Source organism: Pinus tabuliformis, chromosome 5_1, assembly GCF_031772625.1.
Source record: "Pinus tabuliformis cultivar Carrire ecotype Pingquan chromosome 5_1, CPIR1, whole genome shotgun sequence".
NCBI lineage: Eukaryota > Viridiplantae > Streptophyta > Pinopsida > Pinales > Pinaceae > Pinus > Pinus tabuliformis.
The window spans coordinates 975,933,670-975,958,290 of record NC_142305.1 but is presented as its reverse complement, the minus strand read 5'-3'; positions in this window follow the sequence as shown (position 1 = coordinate 975,958,290).

The window sequence follows — 24,621 nt, the reverse complement described above, 5'->3', positions numbered from 1 at the left end:
GGATGTCATTGGGGAATTCTTAAACTTGGTGACTCATCAGGAGGATGAGGAGATGTGAACATCAATCTGGTTGGGAGGAATCCATCATTGGTCATAAGATGTTGCAACTAAATGGGAATACCATCCATAGAGGGTTGGTTCCATTGGAAAGGATTTTCAACTCAAATGATGTGGCTACTAAGCCAACTGAGCAAGAGCTTGAGGAAAATGTGGAAGATTGTAATATTGGCACATAAGAAGATCCTAGAGTCATCAATCTAGCTAAAGGATTTCCTAAAGAATACAAAAAAATATACCTTGACCTTTTCAAAGAGTACATGGATGTGTTTTCTTGGTCATATAAGGATTTAAATAATTTTGACATCTCTATCAGACAACACAAAATTCCATTACAAATTGGAGTGAAGCCATATAAGCAGAGCCTCAGGCAGATTAATCCTTTGCTTCTCCCATCAATTGAAAAGGAGGTGAAGAAATTGTTATAGGCTAAGATAATTGTGTCTTTAAGGTACTAAGACTAGGTAGAAAATTTAGTCCCAGTTAGGAAGAAGAATGGTGAAATAAGGATATGTGTAGATTTGAGAAATTTGAATAAGGCCCCGCTGAAAGATAACTATCGTCTACCTAAAATGGATTACATTATACAAAAAGTGGTAAGGTCCGCCCAAATGTCCATGATAGACAGTTTCTATGGATACAACCAAGTTACTATACACCCTAAGGATCAAAAGAAAAAAACTTTTACTACACCATGGGGAACGTTTATGTATGCCAAAATTCCTTTCGACCTCATAAACGTTGGAGCTACTTTCCAGAGAGCAATCAATATAACCTTTGTTGGAGAGTGGGATAAATTCTTAGTGATATACCTAGATGACATAATTGTTTTCTATGAATCATATGAATAACACCTCAAACACTTGTAGCTCACTTTTGCAAAATGTAGAAGGTATGTTCTGTCCTTAATCCCCAAGAAATCACATTTTTCTTTAAATGAAGGGAAGTTATTGGGCCACATTGTGACAAAGGAAGTAGTAAATATTGATCCCAAAAGGGCAGAGGATATTAATAATATTCCATTGCCAAGGAATAGACAAGAAATTTAGGTTTTCTTGGGCATAATCAAATTTTTAAGAAGATTTATACCAAACTATGTTGAAATTGTCAAAGAAATCACAGAAATGTTAAAAAACGATAGGGAATTCAAGTGGACTATAGAAGCTCGAGATTCATTCTCTAGAATTAAAAAATATTTTGCAAAAAATCTAGTCTTAGCTAGCCCAAATTATTAGAGACCGTCCTCATTTTCTCTTTTTCCTCTCCTAACATAGTGGTAGTTGTATTATTGCACAAAAATGGTGAAGGGAAGGGAATTTTTCAGCCAAGTGTTATGAGAGGTAGAGATGAGGTACAATATCTTAGAGAAGCATGCCTATGCTTTGGTCAAATCTCTGAATGATTTCTGAATATATTTCCTGCAGTCGAATATACGTCCTTGCTAATTCATGACCTAATACTAAATAATTGTATGCTTTACTCAGGAGCATTTCACAAATTAATGCCATTATCTATGTTGGAATAGTTGGGAGTGAAAATAACAAAACCATACAAAGATATATACTCCTTTGATTCCAAAAGAGTAAATTTACTGGGTATGATGAAGGATCTAGTGGTAAATTTGGCTCAAATTCCAGTAAAGAGTGTAGTGATGGACATTATAGTTGTTGACATCCCTGCAAGATTTGGTATGATTTTGTACAGATCATGGGGAATGAAAATTGTGGGGCACATTAAATTGGACTTAACATATTCTACCATTCCTTTTTTTGGTGTAGAGGAGTAATGGTTATACAGGGAATCCAAATTCGAGAAGACAATTACAAAACAAGATTGTTCAAACATTGGTCATGTGTATGGTAAAGACAAGGATTTATTTTCTCCTCTTAGAAGCGGATGATCAAATCATGGGATATGCCCAGGTGGAATGTTCCTTTTAGTTGAATAAAAAATCATTGGAACACAACAAGGTATAGAAATTTTATTATGATGGTGCTTATTCTAGGGAAGGAAATGGAGCAAGTGTGTTATTGGTATCTCCAGAAAGCAACTTGATCCCTCTCTCTTTCACACTGGATTTTGAAGCCACACACAGTGTTTTTAAATATGAATCTTTGTTGTTGGGATGAAAGATGCTAAAAACCTTAACTTTGGGTGCTTTAATGTGTTTGGTGATTCAGAGATGGTGGTGAAGCAAATAAAAAATCAGTGTCAAAAAAAGCATCCAAGATTGAATTCCTACAGGAATGAAGTATGGGATTTGATTAAAAACTTTTTCTTAGCTTTCAATATTCAACTTCTACCCAGGGAGGATAATAGGATGGTGGACTACTTGGCCATCAATAATAGAAATTTTAAGCCTCCCCAAAATCCCTTGATCATATATGAAGTCGAGGTCAAGTGCAAGTCATCGGTACTAGACAATGTAAAGTAATGGCAGGTGTTTGATGATGAAGAACATATCAAGCACTTCATGGAGGTATTTGGGGAATTCTTAAACTTGATGACTAATCAAGAGGATGAGGAGATGACATGTGAGCATCAGTCTAGTTGGGAGGAATCCATTACTAGTCATAAGATGTTGCAGCTAAATGGGAATACCATCCCTAGAAGTTTGGTTCCATTGGAAAGGCTTTTCAACTCAAATTATGTGGCTGCTAAGCCAACTGAGCAAGAGCTTGAGGAATATGTGGAAGATCATAATATTGGCACATAAGAAGATTCCAAGGTCATAAAGATAGCTAAAGGCTTTCCTAAAGAATACAAACAAAGATACCTTGACCTTTTCAAAGAGTACATGGATGTGTTTTCTTGGTCATATGAGGATTTAAATACTTTTGACAGCTCTGTCAGACAACACAAAATTCCTTTAAAAACTGGAGTGAAGCCATATAAGCAGAACCTCATGCAGATTAATCCTCTGTTTCTCCTATCAATTGCAAAGGAGGTGAAGAAATTGTTATAGGCTAAGATAATTTTGTCTTTAAGGTACTAAGACTAGGTAGAAAATTTAGTCCTAGATAGGAAGAAGAATGGGGGAATAAAGATATGTGTAGATTTGAGAAATTTGAATAAGGCCCCACTAAAAGATAACTATCCTCTACCTAAAATGTATTAAATTCTACAAAAAGCGGTAAGGTCCACCCAAATGTACATGATGGACAGTTTCTATGGATACAATCAAGTCACTATACACCCCAAGGATCAAAAGAAAAAAACTTTTACTACACCATGGAGAACGTTTATGTATGCCAGAATGCTTTTCAGCCTCATAAATGCTAGAGCTACTTTCCAGAGAGAGATCGATATAACCTTTGATGGAGAGTGGGATAAATTCTTAGTGATTCTCTGAATCATATGAAGATCACCTCAAACACTTGTAGCTCACTTTTTCAAAATGTAGAAGGTATGGTCTTGTCCTTAATCCCCAAGAAATCACATTTTTCTTTAAATTAAGGGAGGTTATTGGACCACATTGTGGCAAAGGAAGTATTAAATATTGATCCCAAAAGGGCGAAGGCTATTAATAATATTCCATTAATAAGGAATAGACAAGAAATTCAGGTTTTCTTGGGCATAATCAAAATTTTAAGAAGATTTATACCAAACTATGTTGAAATTGTCAAAGAAATCATAGAAATGTTGAAGAAATACAAGGAAGTCGACTGGACTATAGAAGCTCGAGAGTCATTCTCTAGAATTAAAAAATATTTTGCAAAAACTCCAGTCTTAGCTAGCCTGGATTATCAGAGACCATCCTCATTTTCTCTTTTTCCTCTACTAACATAGTGGTAGTTGTATTATTGCACAAAAATAGTGAAGGGAAGAGAATTTTTTAGCCAAGTGTTGTAGAGGTAGAGATGAACTACAATATATTAGAGAAACAGACCTATGCCTTCGTAAAATCTCTGAATGATTTTTGAATATACATCTTGCAGTCGAATATAATTGCATATGGTCCAACATTCGTTGTGAAAGACATTATCGTGTAGGGAGACATTGAAGGTAAGAGGGGAAAGTGGATTTCCAATATTCAAGAATATGACATGGATATAAAACCCAGTAAGTTGATCAAGGGGAAAGGATTAGATAAAATATTGTCTGAGGCTAATTGTTAGGCCTTGGCCATAAACTTGTTGACAAATAAGGAAGGAGAAAGTGGAGGAGAAGAGGAACAAAATAATATTAAGATCTCAACATAGAGAATTCAGATGAAGTACCTTGTCTCACAGTGGTGTAAGCATCTAGTCCATTATTTACCTTTTTTTGAATGCCCATTGACTTTTGAAAAATTTAAATACAGGGCCTTGAGGCTACAAGCTTAGAAGTTTGTTATCTGAAATGGCTAGCTATATTGGAAGGACCCTGTGGGGATTTTTCTATTATGCCTGGTAGATGAGGATATTCACAAGGTGTTTTATGAATCCCATAAGTGTGTGTATGGAGAGCCAAAGCCCATAAAATCCTCAAAGTTGGTTTCTATTGCCCCAAACTATTCTGTTAGGTGCATACATATGTTTGGGCATGTGAGAAATGTTAGATTTTTGCAAAGAAGTAGAAGTTGTAACCCCTCCCTTTGATCCTTGTTTTTGTGGAGAATCCCTTTTGACAATGGGGGCTAGAATTCATTGGAGAAATACACCCACCATCTAGTGGTCAATATAAATGGATACTTACAACCACTGATTAATTCACAAAATGGGTGGAGGCCATCCCAACCAGAAATGCAACTAATGTAGTGGTCACTAAGTTTATGGAGGAGAATATCCTTTCTAGATTTGGCTATCCAAGGAATATTATCACTGACAATGTTCCGGTGTTTAAATCAGCCAAGTTTCTTAGTTTATTTCAAAAGTACAACATCATCATGGGGCACTCCACCACCTACTATCTATAGGGGAATGGACTGATTGAATCTTCAAATAAAACTCTAGTGAGGATTTTGAAAAAGACCATATGAGAAAAGCAAAAAAATTGGGACTCACAACTGAAGTTTTCTCTATCGCCCAATAGGGTCACTACCAAGAGGTCAAGTGGGAAGTATCATTTTAAGTTGAACAAGAGAATAAATCATTTGGTATAAATTCAAGAAACCAAAGGGGAGGTAACTCATAAATTGATTAAATATCAAGATAAGATGAAGGATATTTTTTATGAAAAGGCAAGGGATAGATCCTTACGGCCAAGATATTTGGTGCTCAAATGGGATGTTAAGAGATATGACAAGGGAACATATGGGAATTTCAATCCCTTATGCTTTGGGCCTTTCAATATATCTGAAGCAAAAAGAAACAACACCTTCTTACTAGAAAATTTGGACCGTTAGGTGCTTGAACTTCCTATGAATGGGCAGTTTCTCAAACTCTATTTTTAACACTAAGGAGGTCCATTTTCACCCACTATATATAATGATGACCCATTGTACATTCCAGTAATGCTTTAAGTTCTTACTGCTTCTATTCTTTATTTTTATGTAATTGAATAAAATGAGTCCATGCCCAATAGATAAAGGCACTAATTTGTAGGTTCTCAATGCATTACTCGCAATACATTGTCCCCAATTGGAGCCGAGGTTGTCACTTGTTGTATCTTTTTGTAATTTTGTCAAATCGTGTCCAGAGAGAAATCCAAAAGGGAGAGCCTAAGTATGAAACCCATAAGGAAGGTCAACCATTAGGACTCGATATAAGAACCTCAAAGAATAAGTCATATCGGGATATCGAGGTCGAAAGAAAGGGGCCATAACTTTTTATTTAAAAGGGACCCAATATTGGAATGGTTTTCCTGTGAGATGACTCTACATCAGTTAGTCATGCGAGAACATCTAAACTTTTTTTCTTGTTTTTAAAGTTTTTGGATGACCAATGTTATGAATAATTTGAAAACATGTGCTTAAGCCTTAACAATTACTAAGTTGGATGAAAGGGATGATATTTGTCTAGTTATAGTTAATGGATTTAAAATGGGTGAATAACAGAGTCTTGATGAAATATAACTTGCTAATTATTCAAACAAAATATTTTATTGGTTATAAGAAAAGAATACAGGCAAACAATGTTTCCTGTAGAACAAAATATATTTAAATGAATGCAGATAGGTGTGACAATTAATTGATGTAGAGGAGTTTATAATAACAAATAGTCTTATAAACTAGCCCCTAATTATTGTTTATAACTTCATAGGGGATTTAAGGCTGACTGAAACTTAGTATGATCTTACCCAAATCTCTGCATAAAGACTTAAATACATGAATAAAGACATAATGAAATAAGCACATAAGAAAAACTTACTAGGAGACAAACTATAGTAGGCAAATTCAGAATCCTTTCATTAACTTGAAGAAAATATCCACCTCAATTACAATTTTGTTCTCAAAGCTCATCCAAGGGCTCAACCCTTAAAAACTCTAAGGAGGAGTTATTTATACAAAAAGTTCTTGTAGATATTTTTAAAACAAAAATACAAAAATAGTACAAAACTATAGGAATTTTCAAAACTACTAAGTGTTGGCACTATCCTTTAGGTTGATGATGTGGTCCCCAAAAGGTGTTTCCTAGCTGTCTTTCAGTTTTTGATGCAAGTTACTTCATAACTTCACACAAATGATCCCATCTATCTTCACTTGGTATAGAAAGATTTACCAATTTCATGTAAACTTCATCAACATTGGTATAATTCTGAAAAGTGGGCTTATTTATGAAAATGTGTTTAATCTTATGCTTAATTGTTAAGTAAAAATATAAAGATCCTAACATTTGTTTTCCTATAATATGACCCTTTATGCCTACAAAACTTGCTTTATCAATTGCTATATTATGAAGCTTTTGGTCGTATTCTTCCAAACTGGTCAACCTATCATTTGGGGCTACTAATCCTAGCAGTCCTCTTTGATTGAGTAAATTAAACTTAAAATGAAACATCTGAACAAGAGTCTTCAAGGTTTGGCACTTAGTTTCTAACTGAGTCATAAGGTTCTTTTTCTGCAAAACCTTCTTGATTTCCAAAATGGTTTATGTTCTATCCAGAATCTCAATTTGCTCCAACTCGGCCTTGGTTTTTGAAATAAGAACTTTTATCATGTTTGTAGATTCACTCGGTTTGTCTTTAAGAAGTTTCTTAACTTCATCAATAGTTATCTTACATCTATTTATAACTTCCTCCTTCTAAAAAATGATCTGAATGGAGGTCCATACTTCAGTTATATCCTTACTAATATCTACCCAAATGCTTTCCTTGGCTTGAGCCAAGGTTTGAGCCATTAATGACTCACTCTGCAAATCTTCTATCCTTATGGTCAGCCTATGGGTCTTTTGCATTTCTTCAGCATGGAGAGTGTCATTTTTATTTGTTATCTTTTGAGCTTCCAAATTCTTAAATTTCTTGTGAATCCTTTCATTTTCTTGTTTCTAGTGAGTCATCTCCTATAAGAGTTTGTTCAAATTTCCTGTTGTTGATGTAGATTATGAAGTGGCTGATGCCAATTCCCCTGTTGATCTGGATGTTGTAATAGGAATGGATGTGATGGGAGTTATGGCTAACTGAGAAGATTGCTCTTTTTCCTTAAGTAATTTCTCAGTTTACTTCTCCATGGTATTTATCTGTACATTCTACTCAATTATCAGCTTGAGAATTTCTTCCTTGTTCTATTCACTTTCTCCTATCTCCTTGGTCTGAGGGTCCTCTGTAGAAGGCAATTTGAGTTGCTTCCTCAATGTTGTAATATCTACATTTTTCTTTGTGATAATATCTTCTGCAACTTTAACATCAAGAGGGTCAGATCCAATCTTAATCACTAAGTATTCTAATGACTTGACCTTGTTATCTTTTCCTAAAGATTATATCTTTTCAATATTCAATTGCGACTGCACATTTGAAAGAGCAGTTCTGAGTTTTGACAATGCCTTAGCAGTATTCATCATGGTAGAGAAAAGCATCTCATCGTACTTCTTATGCATGTCCATTTGATCAATTGGGTGTATCTAATTTGCATCAAAAGAAAATACAGTCTTCTTCTAATCAAAAGAAGCCTTGGGAAAAGGCACTTGAGTCTATAGAAATTCTATTTGAATTCTACCCTTTTCGTTGTCAAAATCTGTCAAAAACCTATGCTATGAAGTAGAAGTCTCCTTCCAAAACTATGCATAAAAATTTTCTTTTAAAGCTTCATTCTTCTGCTTAATTTCGAGGAAATTAGTGAATATGTTTGGCTCCTCTGTTTTACTTGCTCTTGCAGATTAGGTGATTTCTAACAAATTTTGTGAAGATGAAGAAGAAGATGGAGTAGTGATTACAAGTTCTTATGTCCCTATGGAAAACTGTGAATCATCCAAATTGATGATGATAGTCTCCTTCTGAACCTAAGTAGTAGTAGTGCCTTTGGAGTCAATCCTTGATTTCTTCTGATAATGAATTAATTCCTTCTCTCCAACTACTAATGATGAAAATCCTTATCTAGGCCTATTGTCCTTCTTGGTGTGAGAAGTAGGAGTCTGAAGAGTAGAAGGAGGTAAAACATGTTCTTCTGCTTCTTGAAGTGTATTTTCCTCCCACTGTTCTTGATTTCTATACTTCTCAATCTCTGGTCTTGGTGTATGATTGTAAGGTGTGGTTTTGAGTTCCACCCTTAAGTTTGAAATAATACTGAATGGGTCATAATACCAGGTGAATCTTGGTTGAAAACCCATCTGTTTGAGTATTGCATCTGCTTCTAAACCTGCTGATCTAGTATTACAAATGAATGATCCTACCTATGAATTTATCTTGAACTGATATTTCCTCTTCCCTGAAATAAAATTAAGTTCATCCATATTAATCATTTTCCTAATATATTCCAAAGAGAAAATTCTCATTGGAACATATTTGGGCAATTTATATGGAGCCAATTTGCATCCATATACTCTAATCTCTGTATAGTTATACTGAAGTTACTAGTCTCCTCTTCTAGCTTGATCACTGAGATGCAAGATCCTTTTGATTTTTGTATTGATCATGGGTTCACACTAGCTACTAAGAAGTTGTGCAACTGGGTGAATGAAACAACTAATGAAGTCTGAAAATTTGAACTCAGTTGAGTTCTTCCTAATCAATGAGGTCCAATGTGTGACTGCTTGATTCACTTGATGATCATCCTGCTTGTGTAGAACAATAGGTAATCTATCTCCCTGCTAAAAAATAAACATATGTACTAGCACAGAGGAGTATTTAAACACTCCTTCAATAGTTATATTCATCAATTTCTCATGCATAGCTTCAACAAATAATTGATTGTAATTATACATGAAGGCAGGTTTGTTTTCTTTAGAGAAAATGGATAATTCACCTAGGATAGTTTCATCTACCCATTGATCTGTTTGGTAACCTAACAAGAAAGAAACTAGGGAAATGATGTGTTTAACTCTCTCAAGGAACATGGATGTTGAGTAAAGAGGATTCTTTTTAGGGAGTTCAACATCTTTAGGGAGAAATATCTCAAAAATCTGAGCTCTTTGAGGGAAGGTGAGAATATGATATAGGTCTATTAATATTGCAATGGAGAAAAAGCTAAGGGAACCATTTTCAGGGATTAGAAGTATCTTGTTGATAAGTTATGGGGTGATAGATATCAGAATGTCTCCATTCTGATCTACCATGGTTCTCTGCAAAGGGTTATACTTAAATTGGCACCACATGACTAGATCAGAAAAAGAATGGGTTTGAGGAAACATGTACAAGGGAAAAAGGGATTCCCATAAATTTATATCATCTTCAGAGTCAATATAGGTCTATTTAAGCCAATTGTGTAATTTGAACATGTTGAATTCACATTCTTTGTTTGTGATTTTGAAATACTAGTCAGCCAATGGAATGTGATCCATTTCTAAGGCATCTGAGGCTTTTGGGTTTTCCTATAATATAGAAGAACTGGCATATGGATTGTCTTTTCTCTTAGAAGCCATAGTTATAGAATTGTAATGAAGGATAAGAGAAAAATGAACAAAGATACCTTAAGGTGACGCGTACTAGTTGTACGCTCGGCAGTGGCATAGACTATAAAATAGAAAAAATGAAATCAAACTGTGAAAAAGTAGTTTAGGAAAGCAGGCATAACGGGGCAAGGGGATTATTTATGCGGGATTAATTTATCGTTACAGGAAAGTTGTTACTCATCAGGAGAATGGGCATTTAAGGTAGAGGGAGAATAGTAATGGGAGGAAACAAATAGCAACAAAAGTTCGGTGACAACGGATAGGGACACACGACATGCAATGACTAGAGGCAGAAGGCACAGGTAGATAACTGTTGGCACGGTATCGAGAGGCGCGGGAAAATAGATAAGTGGATTTCGGAGGGGGGTGGCGATAAGTGGTAAGGATTGAGGGGGCTGTGAAGTGTGGAGGTGGTGACATGTAGAGAGGGGCCCAACATGGTAAAACTAATTTTCGCACCCCCTACCATTATCACATATCATGGCGAGGGGGTGCGAAGTGGCTTCCCCGTAGTTGATCTGGGCGGGGTAGCAGATCCCCGTTCTTTTGTATTTGACCTTTAGTGCTTCACGACAAATGTCTCTTGTAGTTTATTGGCCATTATTTTCTTAATTCACTTATAATCCTAATCTAATTACAACTTTGGCCAACTTTGAGCATATTAGGCCATTAATTTATCCTATTCTATCCTATCTTCTAGTGTTCAACCAAGATGAAACAGTTTGGTGAACTTATTCTCTAATATAAAACATAAATTTAAATGATTTTATCAAGATTAAACTGTGTGATTCAAATCAGAAGAAAAGGTTTTGGCATGTAAACAAGTTGCACACAAAACCTTGATTTATTACAATGAAATTTATTTCTATAAAGTTACATTTAAACAGGCACAATTATACAAATTTTGATTTTTTTTTTTTATGGGGTTTTATTTCATCTCCCTTTTTTTCTTCTATTTTTTCATATTTCCATTTTTTCCTTTATTTTTTCATACGCTCTTTTATAAATAAAAATTAACTTATCAAAAATAAATAATGTTACAATAGGAACCTCAAAGAAGAAGGTATATCAGGATATCAAAGGTCAAAATAGAGGGGTCACAACGTTTTATTTAAACAAGACCCGAAATGGCATGTCAGAGAAGGAAATATTGGAGCAGGTAGTCTAAAGGTTAGATACATTAGAACCTCAATAGGATGGACCTCAGAGCAGGCATGAACCTCGGGACCTTATAATATTGGAGGTCATAACCTCATAACTATTTATAAATTGAATTCTTTATAAACGCTAATGTTGCAGGGAGAATATAATTACAAAGGATATCACCTGAAAAAACAAGAATCGAGGGACCACTTCTCTCTCCTCTAAAAAGACACATGGCAACAATTGATGGGCCCGCAGGAGATGACAAGGAAAATGATGTTGGCATGATGTGGTAGTAGGGAGGAAACATGGTGGTCAGTTTTGGAATTTTTGGGTGGCCTAGTGGGGCGAATCTATGTGACACATGTCATCACTAAGGAAATGTTGTGTGGAGTTGATGACGACAGCATGACGTTATCTTAGGGGTCAAAGTTTCGGAGGTTGGATTTTTCGTAACTCTTGTCTAATTATTTTTTGATCTGATGAACAAAGCTTCGATGAGAATAGAGTTTGGTCATAAGCACCCAAAGAACTAAGGGCATAGACCGGGGTCGACCACCCAAGTGCTATGGTACTAATCGTGGATGGAGATATCGAAACTTCATGGTAAAAGCATTTTGAAAAGGTCACGATGCCTAGGGAGCTCCGACATGAAGAAGCCCTTGGTCATATGGATTCAAATTTACCAAGGGCGAGAGTATATAATACTAAGAGATATGCCCCAAATAGGGTTCTAAAGGCCTTAACACCTAAGCACTAAGCCACTGGTTATGACACTTGATTCTATGGTAGAAATGTGACAATGTGGCCAAGAAAAAAGGAGCTAAAGACATCAAAATTTCGTAGTTTCATAATGTTTCTTTAAATAGAGTGATGATGGATGAAGGCTCTGATACTACAACACCTAAGTGCTATATCGATTGTCACAGGCAGTGGTACTATGGTGGATAAACAAAATGGGGCTAAGCATAAGGGAGGCTAAAGGAATTAGAATTTTGAGTTTTCATAATGTTATTTTAAATAAAGTTATGATGCGTTGCGGCTCTGAAGTTGCACTATGGTAATGGTATACGATGTATTGGGCCCTAATAGTGTAGCATAGAGGTAATAAAAGGTGGATGAGTCGATAGCTAAGTTTCGTAATGCCTCTAATGCCACCACACTCGATTACATCCAAATCCAAAAAGGGGACATTCAAGGAGTTAAAGGGAGAAAGCGACAATCAAATTAGCCGGTAATCGTGGAGGAATACAATGGTATAGGCATGGGCTGATAATATGTTATCAAAGGAATCGACATTGGAGATATTTTAATTTGTCAATCATGACACCTCATGTTTTTCATGTTTTTTTAATTTTCCATTTTCAAGAAAAGAATCAAGTATGTTATCCAATCATTAGGAAAGCTAGGCTAATCCCATGTTGAGACAGTTGTGTAGTTCAGTAGCATAGGAATATATTTTGTAAGTGGTCCTTATTTTGGTTCTCCCTATAAAGAGGGAGGAAAAAATCATTACACGAGTTCCCAATTTTGTGATTAGAAGTTCTAAATTATCTTTTCAGAGAGAGGTTTCATGGATTTGATTTTCCTTTTCTATAGGTTGTAATAGTTCTACAAATTTCACTAATTTGGACCCGTGACATGTATTTATTTCTTCAAGATAAATGAAGAAGTCTTCTGGTTATTCCAAGCATGGGAATACGCAGTATGTGTTCTTCCTCTATGTGTCACTTCATGTGTGTTTTTCTTCTCCATAAATTATGTAATTTGTAGTTGTTGGATTCGCTCTTAAGTCAGAGATTTATCTATGTTATATTGTAGTAAAAGGTACTTTTGAGATTATAGATGTATCTATGTTATATAGTATTAGAAGACACCTAAGAGATTGTAGATTTTCCTATGTTGTGATATAGAATAATGTACCTATGAGATGTTGAGTTAAAATCCTTAAAATGCACTCCATAATTTTTGCACTTCATTTCCTTATTCTTTCATGGCTCTACTGGGATTTACTACTTAGGATTCTGGGTCTGTCCAGCCCTTTGTACTGAGTTCCTTCCTTATATTTCTCCTTCCCATCTCTTTCACAATGACCTATTAAGTTGCATTTACTATGTGTAGGCCACCAGACCTAAACATTTACTCTTGGGAATGATTTATATTGTTTATGTGTATGTTTGAATCTTCCTCTAAGAAAGGTAATTGAGCCATATTTGAGTAATTTTACATATCTCTCTTGAGTAGCATTGAATTATCTTCAAGATACATGAAGATGTCATAGGCACTAGCCTCTCCTCAACCTGGGGGTTGTGTCTAGAAGCTACAACGAATGCCATGGTGGAAGAATATGAATCCATCATGAAGAACAATGTATGGAAGTGGTGCCAAGACCAGAAAGGAAATTAGTGGTTGGTTCTAGATGGATCTACAAAGTGAAGCATGCAGCTAATGAGAGCATCAAGAAGTATAAGGCCAGATTTGTGGCCAATGTATTTTCTCAGGTAGAGGGATTTGACTATGAGGAAACATTTTCCCTTGTGGCAAGGTATTCCCCCATCAAATCAATTCTTACATTAGTTACGCAAATGGAGTGGAAGATCCACCAGATGGATTTGAAGACCACTTTTTTCAATGGTGTTGTTGAGGAGGAAACTTACATAGGGCAGCCAGAATGATTTGAGACATATGATTGGGATTCACATGTGTGCAGAATTAGGAGAGAATTGTATGGTCTCAAATAGGCACCTTGAGCATTGTACACTCATATCAATAGTTATCTCAGTTGATTGGGCTTCACCAAAAGTGAATCAGATGAAAACCTCTATCACATTATGGTAGATGGTAAGTTGCTTATTATTGTTTTTTATGTCGATGATTTGATATTGACGGGTGATGAATAGTTGGTCCTCTCTTGCAAAGAGGATCTTCCAAGTAAATTTGAGATGAAATATATTGGATTAATGCATTACTTCCTTGGGCTAGAAGTATGTAAAATTGATGGCGAATTGTTTGTGTCTTAGGGGAAGTATACCTCTAAAATACTTCAAATATTTCACATGGATAATTGTAAGCCTATGGACACACCTCTAGATACAAACTGGAGGAATGAGAATGCAACATCAGGTAAAGAGGTTGGTGCTACCATGTACAGGCATTTTGTGGGGTCTTTGATGTATCTTGTGAACACAAGACCTAACATGTATTGTGGAGTGAATCAACTAAGTCAAGTTATGATCAGGCCTACAAAGTCGTATTGGAAGGAAGCAAAGCATGTGTTATGGTGCCTCAAAAGAACTACTGAATATGGATTATGGTACAGGAGTATAATTAGAGTGAAGCTCCAAGGATTCACTGATGGAAATTGGGCAAGGAGTCCATTAGACACGAAAATTAATTTAGGTTCTATCTTTAGGGTTGGGTCTACAACTATTTCCTAGTACAATAGGAAGTAGAGGTCTATGACACTTAGCTTAGCAGAGGTTGAATACATGGTTGCAAATCAATTAACATGTGAGGCCATATGCATGAGGAAAATACTTAGGCTATTTCCAGTCAGGATATGGATCCGAAAGTGATATATTGTGATAATCATAGTTTCATTAAGCTCTCTAAGAATATGGTATTTCATGATAGGTCCAAGCACATTGATATCTAATATCATTATTTACGGTACTATGTGTAGAGGAGAATTATTTTTCTATAGTACATTCCAACTAAGGAGAAATATGCTAACATATTGACAAAGACATTGTCAAGAGGTAAATTCGAATTCCACATGTGCAGGATAGTGGTGTTGAAAAATCCCTTTCTTTCTAGGAGGGAGTGTTAGAAAGTGTAGCAATAAAGGCTCAATTTGACTTTAGCCTTAGTCAAATTGATTAAATCCAATCTCCACATCAATAGGACAACTTGGAGGTATTTAACTTGCGTGACATGGCGCTTTTCACTTAGTTAGCTCAGTAAATTCTAGTTAGGGGCTTGGAGCCCAGTCATGCATGTGTTGATTGCTAAATTTTAGCAATCTAGTTCAGTTATTTTCATTTGTACTCAGTTAGATGAACTTTAACTATTAATAGATTCAGTTGAACATTAATTGTGTAATGAGACAACAACCTAACTTAGAGATATGTTGGTTAACTAATCAATTATCCCAAACTAGCTCATGCATGCATGGTTTTACTTTTGCAGGTTCTACTCTGAGCTGGAGCAAGCAGTTGTAATAGTTTCTCTATTCAACTGATTAATGAAAAGAGGCTTGAGGGGATTTTCCCAGTTGGGTTCCCATAGAAATCACTATGTACTCATGGTTTTTCTTGTTGCATGACTATGCATGTTGTTCTAAATTATGATTTTCATTCTGCAGATTAGTAGAGTAGAATTTGTATCTCTTGAATTCAGTTAAATTTCTTGAGAAGTTCCAATTTATATCAAATTTCTACACTGATGTGGGTATCGTATCCTTTCATTTTATGGCTAGATCAAATGTGCATAGGTATATTTGACTATTATTATAAATATTTTAATGATTTGTCTTATAAAGCTCCAGTAAACGATACGTTTGTCATGTTTTCAACAATATATCATTGTAAATAGTACAACGAGATGGGTTATAAAGCTTTGTAAGTAGTATGCTTTGATTTAAGTGGTTTGCTGCTCATAAGTGTCATTGAACACCGAGGATGGTGTTCCCCCAAGGAGGACGGTTTGTAACAGCCCTTGGTTTATTTTCATGTAAATAAAATAGAAGACCAAGGTCATGGGACATGTATTCTAAGTTGAATGGTAGGAAAAACATCCTATTGGGTGTCACTTTCGGTTTACTAATGGCTATGGAAATTGAAAAAGGAATTAGCAAAGGAAAAGTGGAAATAATTGTCATTTTACTTATGAAATCAAGGAAAATAGAAGAAAAGGAAGACGAAAGGTCACAAATTTGCATGTGAGTAAAATTGAAGGAAAAATTAAGGAGAATGAAGAAAATAGAGGCCTCAATGATAAAAAGGCTTATGAGGATCAGTTCATGGATTTTGTCACGTTTATCTTAGAGCTCTCAATCTATTCTCTCACTCTCTCATACTCTTGCACACTTAGAGTATTCTTGATGCATGTTTGGAGAACTTTAGCATACACTGGATTTGGAGAAAGAAGGAAAAGGAAATAAGTAAAGCGTAAGGGACCAGGTGGATCAATGGCTATAGTTGGATTATTTTGTAGGTAATAGGTTACATATATGTGTTTCTTGCTAATATATGGATTCATGGTATATGCATGTGATTTTCTAGTTATGTGTTGTCATTATAAATGGGGATTACCAAGATTGATAGTGGTTTTAGCCTTGCCTTTCCATTTCCTAGATAGCCATGGTGTTGTGGGTTTTTCCACTTGATTATTTTCTGGTTGGTGCTCATAATTCCTTATGGCTATGGGTTGGAGAAAACACTCTAGAAGCCCTTGAGGAATTTCAGTTGAGTTACTATTCCTAGATCCTAGGTTCGGGAAAATTCTCTGGAGCCCTTGTTGGGTTGAGGTAGTAGTTCTTGGATCTGAGTTATACAAATGATATGGTGCCCTAAAAGGTTTTAGGTTGAGTTACTAGTTGTTGGAGCCTTGGACAACTTGTGTAGAGGTTGATCTAGTTGGTGTTAATGATGTCTGACTATGAAGTGGAATCATTGGTTGAGGGTTGAGGTGGTTTGGCCTCTAGAATCCCTAGTTTTGTTTTTTTTGGTTTACTCCATGAGATCCCACATTCATGATTTTAATATGGTGTGGGGGTGATTCATAGAAAGAGATATTTGGTTCAGTCCAATCTATGGTTTGGTGGGGCATGGAAGTCCTAGACTCGGTTGGTAATTTCATATGTTAATGAGAGTTATTATTTTATTGTAATTCATGTATATATATTGGCAATGTGTTGGTGATATTGTGGTTGGGATTCCATGGTTTATTTGTTGGTTATTTTGTGGTTATATATTGATTATATGATGTGTATCATCTATGGCTCTTATCATGAATGGTTTATCAATTGATTGGTTGATGAATGTATGGACTATAAGTGTTTTTGAAGCTATGTGGGGAGGGAATAGGGCCTTCTCATTGATTCTCAAATGATCTCAGACTTCTATGACTATATATGCATTCATGACATGTAGTTTACATGTTTTCCATGTGTTTTATGAAATGTCTGATAGGTTCTATGTAGTCTTGGTCAAGTTTTTAAGCTGAGATTAAATGTTTATCTTTGTTGCCATGTTAGATATGATTTTGGAAAGTCCCAAGAAATTCTAGGTAGTGTTATGGAGGAAGGCCTCAAAAGGAGGCATTGATCTCAGGACCTCATGCTTAGAGCTGGATAAATTGTGCTATAACTGCATGAATGCAATGTTATGTGTTTAGTTGGAGGTCTATAACCGCATGCATGCCTTATTGTGGGTGTGTTTTTAGGACCAAGGGTGAAGAAAAAGGGTTCCAGCTAAGGGTTTGGCCCTCTAGGGTGGTTGTTCAACCTCTAAGTGGCTTGCAGGCCTTTAAGATTTTAGTAAGTGGTTAGTTATTGGCCCCACTTCCATAACTGAATCTTGGAGGTCAATCCATGTCATAGTAGCTCTTTGTCTCATGTTTACCTTAGCAGGCTAGTTAAAGTGGGTAAATGTGGGAGGAGGTGGTTACATATTCATTGTGAATGCTTCTTCTGGTGTCATATTATCAAGGATTCTATGAGGATTTATATTTTTTATGTATATTGTTGACATGGCTTCTTCTCCCCATAGAAATTTTGAAATATCTTGATCAAATATCATAGTCCTTATGAATTCTTCAATGGTTCTATTTTCCTTTCTTTTACTCCATTTTGTTCGGGGTTGTAGGGAACAATGAACTCCCTCTTTGTACTTGCTTCTCTTCCATATGTTATAATTTATTTTGAAGTGTATTCGCCTCCATTGTCAGATCTCAAAGTTTTTATATATATTTCAGCTAAGGTCTCAACTTTGTATCTAAATTCCTTGAACTTTTCAAATAATTCGTCCTATCTTGAGAAGATAGAGCCACGTCTTTCTAGAGTAATCATCAATGGTGGTCACATAGTAAATATGGCCTCTAAAGGATTTATTAGACATGGACCCACAAACATCATAATGAATGAGGTATGATATCTCCTTATACCTTGTGCCACTACTTGTAAGAGGTTTCCTAATGTTTTTTCCCAAAGAAAATCTCTTCCATACTACTTCATGGTCTCCCTTGATGTTGGGGATTCCCTTTACCATTTTAATTAGAAAGTGTATTATATTTTAATGAATATGCCCATATCTTCTATGCCAAAGTTCGATAGGATTAATCTCCATGTTAACAGGGACTTGAGGAGATTGTGTTATAACTCTATATATTCTTCCTTCACGAATCCCAATAAAACTTGCCTTTTCAAACTTCAATCCTTTCTCAAAACCAAAATTTTACCATCTACAAAAGCAACCCTATCTCCTTTATCTTATAAACAAGAAAATTAAAGTAAAATATTTTTCAAACCTGGGAAGCAAAGGATTTTGTTGAGGTGTAGCTTTGCTCCACTTTCTAGTTTCAAAGATGTAGATCCAAGGCCATTGACTACATAGTTGTTGTTGTATCCAAGCTCCACTACATGTGAATATGATTTTCTTGGTAGAGTATGAATTTGCCCAATTTCTCCCGTCATATGTCTTGAGGCTCCACTATCAATGATCCATGGATTTTCATCGTCATGTGTACCTGTAAGTGCAGCAAGGAATCCTTCACCCTTGACTCTCCTAGATAGATTGTATATGATCCTTCCAACCCAAATTCCTGAAATTTTAATGATATTGAGTACCATCTTCAAATAAATTTCCAGTGAGGGAGTGACCGTTTCTTCCAATATTGTTTTTCCTCCCTTCAATGGATAGGCAACAAAGTGACCTTCAACTAGTCCATCTTTCACCTTAGATTTGATACCATGTTGAGAAATTGTTGTTTATAGGAATTAGGGTTTGATTTCTCCTTATTGATAATTTCTTGTGATTTATGTTTCCTTCTTTTAATTCTATGTTTGATTATATTTCATCAAGAAATTACCAAATTAAATGCATATGAAGACCACAAGAACAAGAGACACAAGATGTAATCACTCAGCCAAGGAAAACCCCTCCAAGGGGAAAACCCAGTCCAACTCTTCCACTAGTAGATTCAAATCAAGATGAGACAATCCAAGACATTTAAACCTAGACAAAGACCACCTCCAATCACCATGTCAACCCTTCCTTTTAGTAGATGATCCTTGCCAAAATATCTAAGAGTCATCTTCTTAGATGTAACTTCAATCGATAATTTCTCCCCCAAGATTTAGAATTTCAATCCCTAACTTCATAATATTAGCCCCGAACTTCATAATTTTGTACCTGTAGTTGATTCATAAAATGTAGCCCCAACTTCAGTCCAGTAACTTCGCATGTGTGAGAGAGATTCCCAAAAACTAGGTTCTTGTCTTCTCCAACTTCTTCTTTCCTTCTCCTCAACTTTGCTCTTCTTTTTCAACCTTTTTATCTTGTAGATTGAACTTATTGAGTGTGTTCTTCAAATGAGTCGAGATGCCTCTCTATATATACTCCTTTTTCTTGGTCGAATAGCCCTAATCCATGTTGACTTCATGAGGACATGAGCAACTTTCTATGGAGGTGACAAATTACATTTTTGACTCAAAAATAATTCTCTTTACATGATATGAAATCCAAAGAAGGGTATAATAAAAATGACAATAAGTCTGTTGAGTCATGAAAACACTTAGAATCATCCAATGGAGGCTTTTACACAAAAAATAAATAAAAGATCATTAAACCCATGCTTTAAAATATTTTTTCTCTTACAATAAATTTATTTTCTCTTTCTTTTCATCAAAGAGAATTATGAAGACCAACACTCGTTACATTCTTCAGCTATAGCCATTGTAAGAATCAACAATTGTCAAGAAAGGTCTACCCAGTATTAGAGGATGCCCACCCAAAGCGGTTTTGGGTTATTGGATCATGAAATATGTAGGGTATTCCCATGAATCGACTAAAACCACTACATCCTCTAATATTCCTTTTGTTTTAGTGGTGGATCTATCAATGAGTTTCAACACAGTGGGGGTCTTCCTAATACCAGAGAGTCCTAAGGCTTCCATGGCTTCACATTTCATGACATTAATGGAAACACCCAAATTGATCAATGTGTTAGGGATAACAACGTTATTAATCTCCACATTAACCACTGGGTTTCCAAGGTTAGAATTCTTGGTCATCATGACCCATCCCATCATTAGTTATGACAATGTCCCCATAACATGGACAATTTAGGGTTTTATTTTTTCACCCACGTTTCCTAAAACACAGTTCCCTAATCGCTTCAAAATAAATCAATACATATTTGATGGATTGAAGTAGCGGTATTTTCACACACATGTTTTTCAGTTCCCCCAAGAGATAAAAATTGGGTTAAATAATAAGCTTGCCTTGGTTTTATATTTTAGGGTGAGGTAGCATTAGGAGTTTAAGATGTCAAGGTTCAAGAGTTTATTCATGTCCTACATCTTCATTCCAAACCTATTTTTTTATATCTTCAATAAAAACACTAGGTTATTTCTTGGTTAGAGTACTCCCAAATAATAGGTGAATATCATTACAATATATGGAGGAGATATAGTAGGTAGGATAGGTGGTTGTAACCTATGTAGGCTAAGTTTACTTCCCATTATTTGGGTTAGGGATCAATTATGTAGGAAATTGAGATATGCAATTATCGGGGAGGAAGGAGTTGCATGGTTGGTTGTGTGATAGCTTGCAAGGGTGTTCACCATGGTTTCAAAATATGGTTTAGGGGAGGAGAAACCCATTATTGTGTTAGAAGACTCCATGGATGTGAAGTGTGTTGCATAACAGGGTTAGTCCAATAAGAATTGTTGTAAAATTGATATTGGTCTTGAACCATACCTTGAGGCTTGGGATTCCATGGTTTCTTTGGAGCAACAAATTACAAATTATATTTCTCTTATTATTCTTCATATATAGCCTTTAGACTAGGCATATATGGGAAGTTATTAGGGTTATGGTCATTCACAAAAATAGAACAAATCTCCATTTGATTCACATGACATTCCTTGAGAATACATATTTTTTTTCACTTAAAACTAAAGGTATATAGAGTTTATTCTGCTCCCACCTTCTTTTTAGACTTCAATAAATCCAATTGAGAACTTAAGGAACCAATCAGGTCAATTTTGAAGTTTTCCAATAAGTTCCCTATCTTAGCATTGGTGACTCTATTTGCAACAACCTTATTATTTGTTGCCACCATTTCCTAGGGTCGGTTTCCCACTTCAAATGCTTCTCAAGTATATCTACCATAGATCTCTCTGATGTCACCATATTCCATTTGAGAAATATCTCCTCCACCCATCAGGTTGAGGGGATCCACGCACTTGTCTCGAATTCCTCTTAGAAAAAACTCAACATGTCTCAAGGGTTATCTCTTCTTGCCTTGCTTTGTATGGTTTGTAATTAAATCTGTTAACATATTTCTCAATACTCTCTTCTTCTTCGGTCATTCTAAAGACTCCCTCCCTTCTTTCCTTGGCTTTGCAATAGTCTTATTATTTTTCCAAGAATTGTTTCTTAATATGTTCCCATGAATTGATGCTAGCTTGGCCAAGGATCGTGAACCAATGTAATGGTGCATATTTCAATCTAGCAGGATATAGATTTAGCTTCTGAGCATCATTTACATAATTTTATCTTCTACAGAGGACATCGAACTAAAAAAGGAAGGTATCAAGATCTTATTTAGAGAGACCATGAAATTTTGGTAATGCGAGATGAGGAATATTCTTTATTTTAACATATAATTATATTCCTTTGATGGGGAATTTGAAGGAGTTAGATTATTATTTGACAGTATGATGCGCCATCTTTTTTGAGGGAGTCTTCCTTCAAATATTAAAAAAATCGCTATCTTTGGGTTGTACTTGTCCTCAAAAGAACATTGTTCACTTTTGGAGGGTTTTGATCACTGCTGATTTTTTGGAAGGTATTATCTGTTCTCCAGAGAGTTATATCCAATGAGGTGGAAATATGGTTATTAAAAATCAATTATTTTTTTGTATCATAGATCTTTTCATCTCCCAATTTTTCTGCAAGACCTTGTACAATGGAATTAGAATATTTAGGCTTTTTCTTTGCAAGAGAGCTTGTTGTTGGTGTCAAGTAGTTTGGATGAATTTATTCCTTCCCATCTTTTGAATTTCTTGCAATGCTAGTATGCGGGGGGGTCTTGAAAAATATACCAAGTTGGTCTCTACTCCTAGGAATCTAACAATTCATCCTAAAAGAAAAATAAAATGTGAGAATAATCAAATTTTGAAAATTCAAAAATTAGTGTTGGCTTGTTGGGGCCTAACCCAAGTTCAAAGGTGATTTAGCCAAACAAATCCTGGTACTACTGGCCATTTCGGAAACATCCCGTAGGGCGTGGACTAAGGTCTCACCTGAAGTAGTATGGGAGGGTGCTAGAACTAGGTTTCCACACCTTGGAGATGTCTGATGAGTTCAAGTGGTCTACGGTTCGACGCTGCGTGCAAGTCACTTCGGGCACCTTCCCGTACCTCGTAGCCTGAGATACTGCCTTCGTGCAGCCCTAGTGAAGGGCTGAACACTGTGCTCCTACTTTATTACACAAGACTTTATTGATATTCCAATCTTAGTTAATTATATTTTCCTACTTGAGTGCTTTAACAGTATAAACCATTCATACAGATGTGCGCAGTAAATAAACAGTAAATGTGCAAATATCAAGCATGCATTAACCCAAGAACATATACACAAAATCATGATAAAACTTCTCTTTATTAATTTCTTCCTTGGCTATAGACTCGACTCTGCCCTGCACACTCAGCTGCAGCGGTCCACGCACTCAGTTGCAGACTACTAGGCCTCTGCGCACTCAGCTGCAGGGCCTTCTCCTACTCTACGACCCAAAGAAACACTTAGATACTTAGACTCTTTCTTCTCTACTATTTCTTATCTCCCTTTTACACTTAGAGCCTCACTCTATTTATACAATCCCATGGTCCGTGGACCATGGGTAGGCCGACATTACATTACAAAACTAGGGCGGATCACCCTATGACTCTATCATACTTTTGTGCTCCGCGCCCGCAATTTGCGGAGCTTTACAACAAAATTAGGTAAAACCTTGGGCTTTGAGCACCAAAACATGCCTTGGGGGGATTTCATGCCCAACAGGCCCCCAACACAAATGTCGTGACTCGCCCTCGAGTCACTCTGTCAGTGCGGCGATCTTGGCGCGGAGTCCCTCCAATTGTTCTCGAACTGCGTAGAGGTCAGCAGTGCATTGAGTTGTTGCTTGTTGAATCTGCTACGTGCGTTGTTCTTGTTAGTTTCAGTCTTTGCAGCCTTCCTCCAGTGATCAAACATTCTCTTAAAAAGTGATTTTAAGGTTTCAAGGTCAAATTTTGTCATTTCATTGAGTCTTCAAGCAAAATTTGGTCACTAGGCATTAGGTCTAGGGTTTGCTTTCACTCCTTTCAAAGTTGTCCAAATGTCAGTCCATGTCACCATTAAGCTGAGTGTACCATCATTCAGAGGGTTTTCATCATCACTTCAAGGTCTAATGGGTCATTTTACACCTTGTTCATGCTTCAATTGCGTCTAGGTAAGGTCATTTCCCTCTCCTAGGGTTTTGAAGCTAATTTCTCTTGAATGGTCAAATCATCGGCAAAATTTGTATCCTGATGCTCATACACCTTCCCCTATCCTTAATTTACCTTATTAAACACTTCCCATCACTCAGATTCCCCAAATTCCTCATTTTCGCACAAACCCTAGTTTCTTGCTACAACTTGGCAATTTTCTAGGCTAGGCTTGTGTTTTGCCCTTTTGGATTCCTTCCCCTCACTCAATTTCTAAGATTACACTTTCCCCTACTTCTTAACATCTCTCCATACTTCCCAAAATTTTCTCAAGAATTTAGAATCCCCTTATCCCCTTCATTTCGCTTCATTTCGACAAATCCCCTGTTCCACACATCGGGGTAGGTTTCACTCAAATGATGTTTCTGAGCAATAAAAGATGAATTTGGGAAAAATTAGAGAAAATTTTGTCCAAAATAGGCCAAGGAAGAAAAACCTCCTTCACTTTTTACATAGGTGTCATGGTTTTATAGAAGTGTCAAAAATACAGTTTCCTTGGGAGAATTGATGCACCTCTGAAGTGACCTTTGGAAAATCAAGTTTTCTCCTAGCTTGGTTGGCCAAATGACTTTCTTGATGAGTCAAATGATAACTAGATACAAATAGAGTTCCAATGAGCTATCATGAGCACAATTTGGAGTTGAGGAAGGCATTCAAAAGTTGACTGTAACAACACTCTGCCTTTAGGCAGCCTCATTTGGC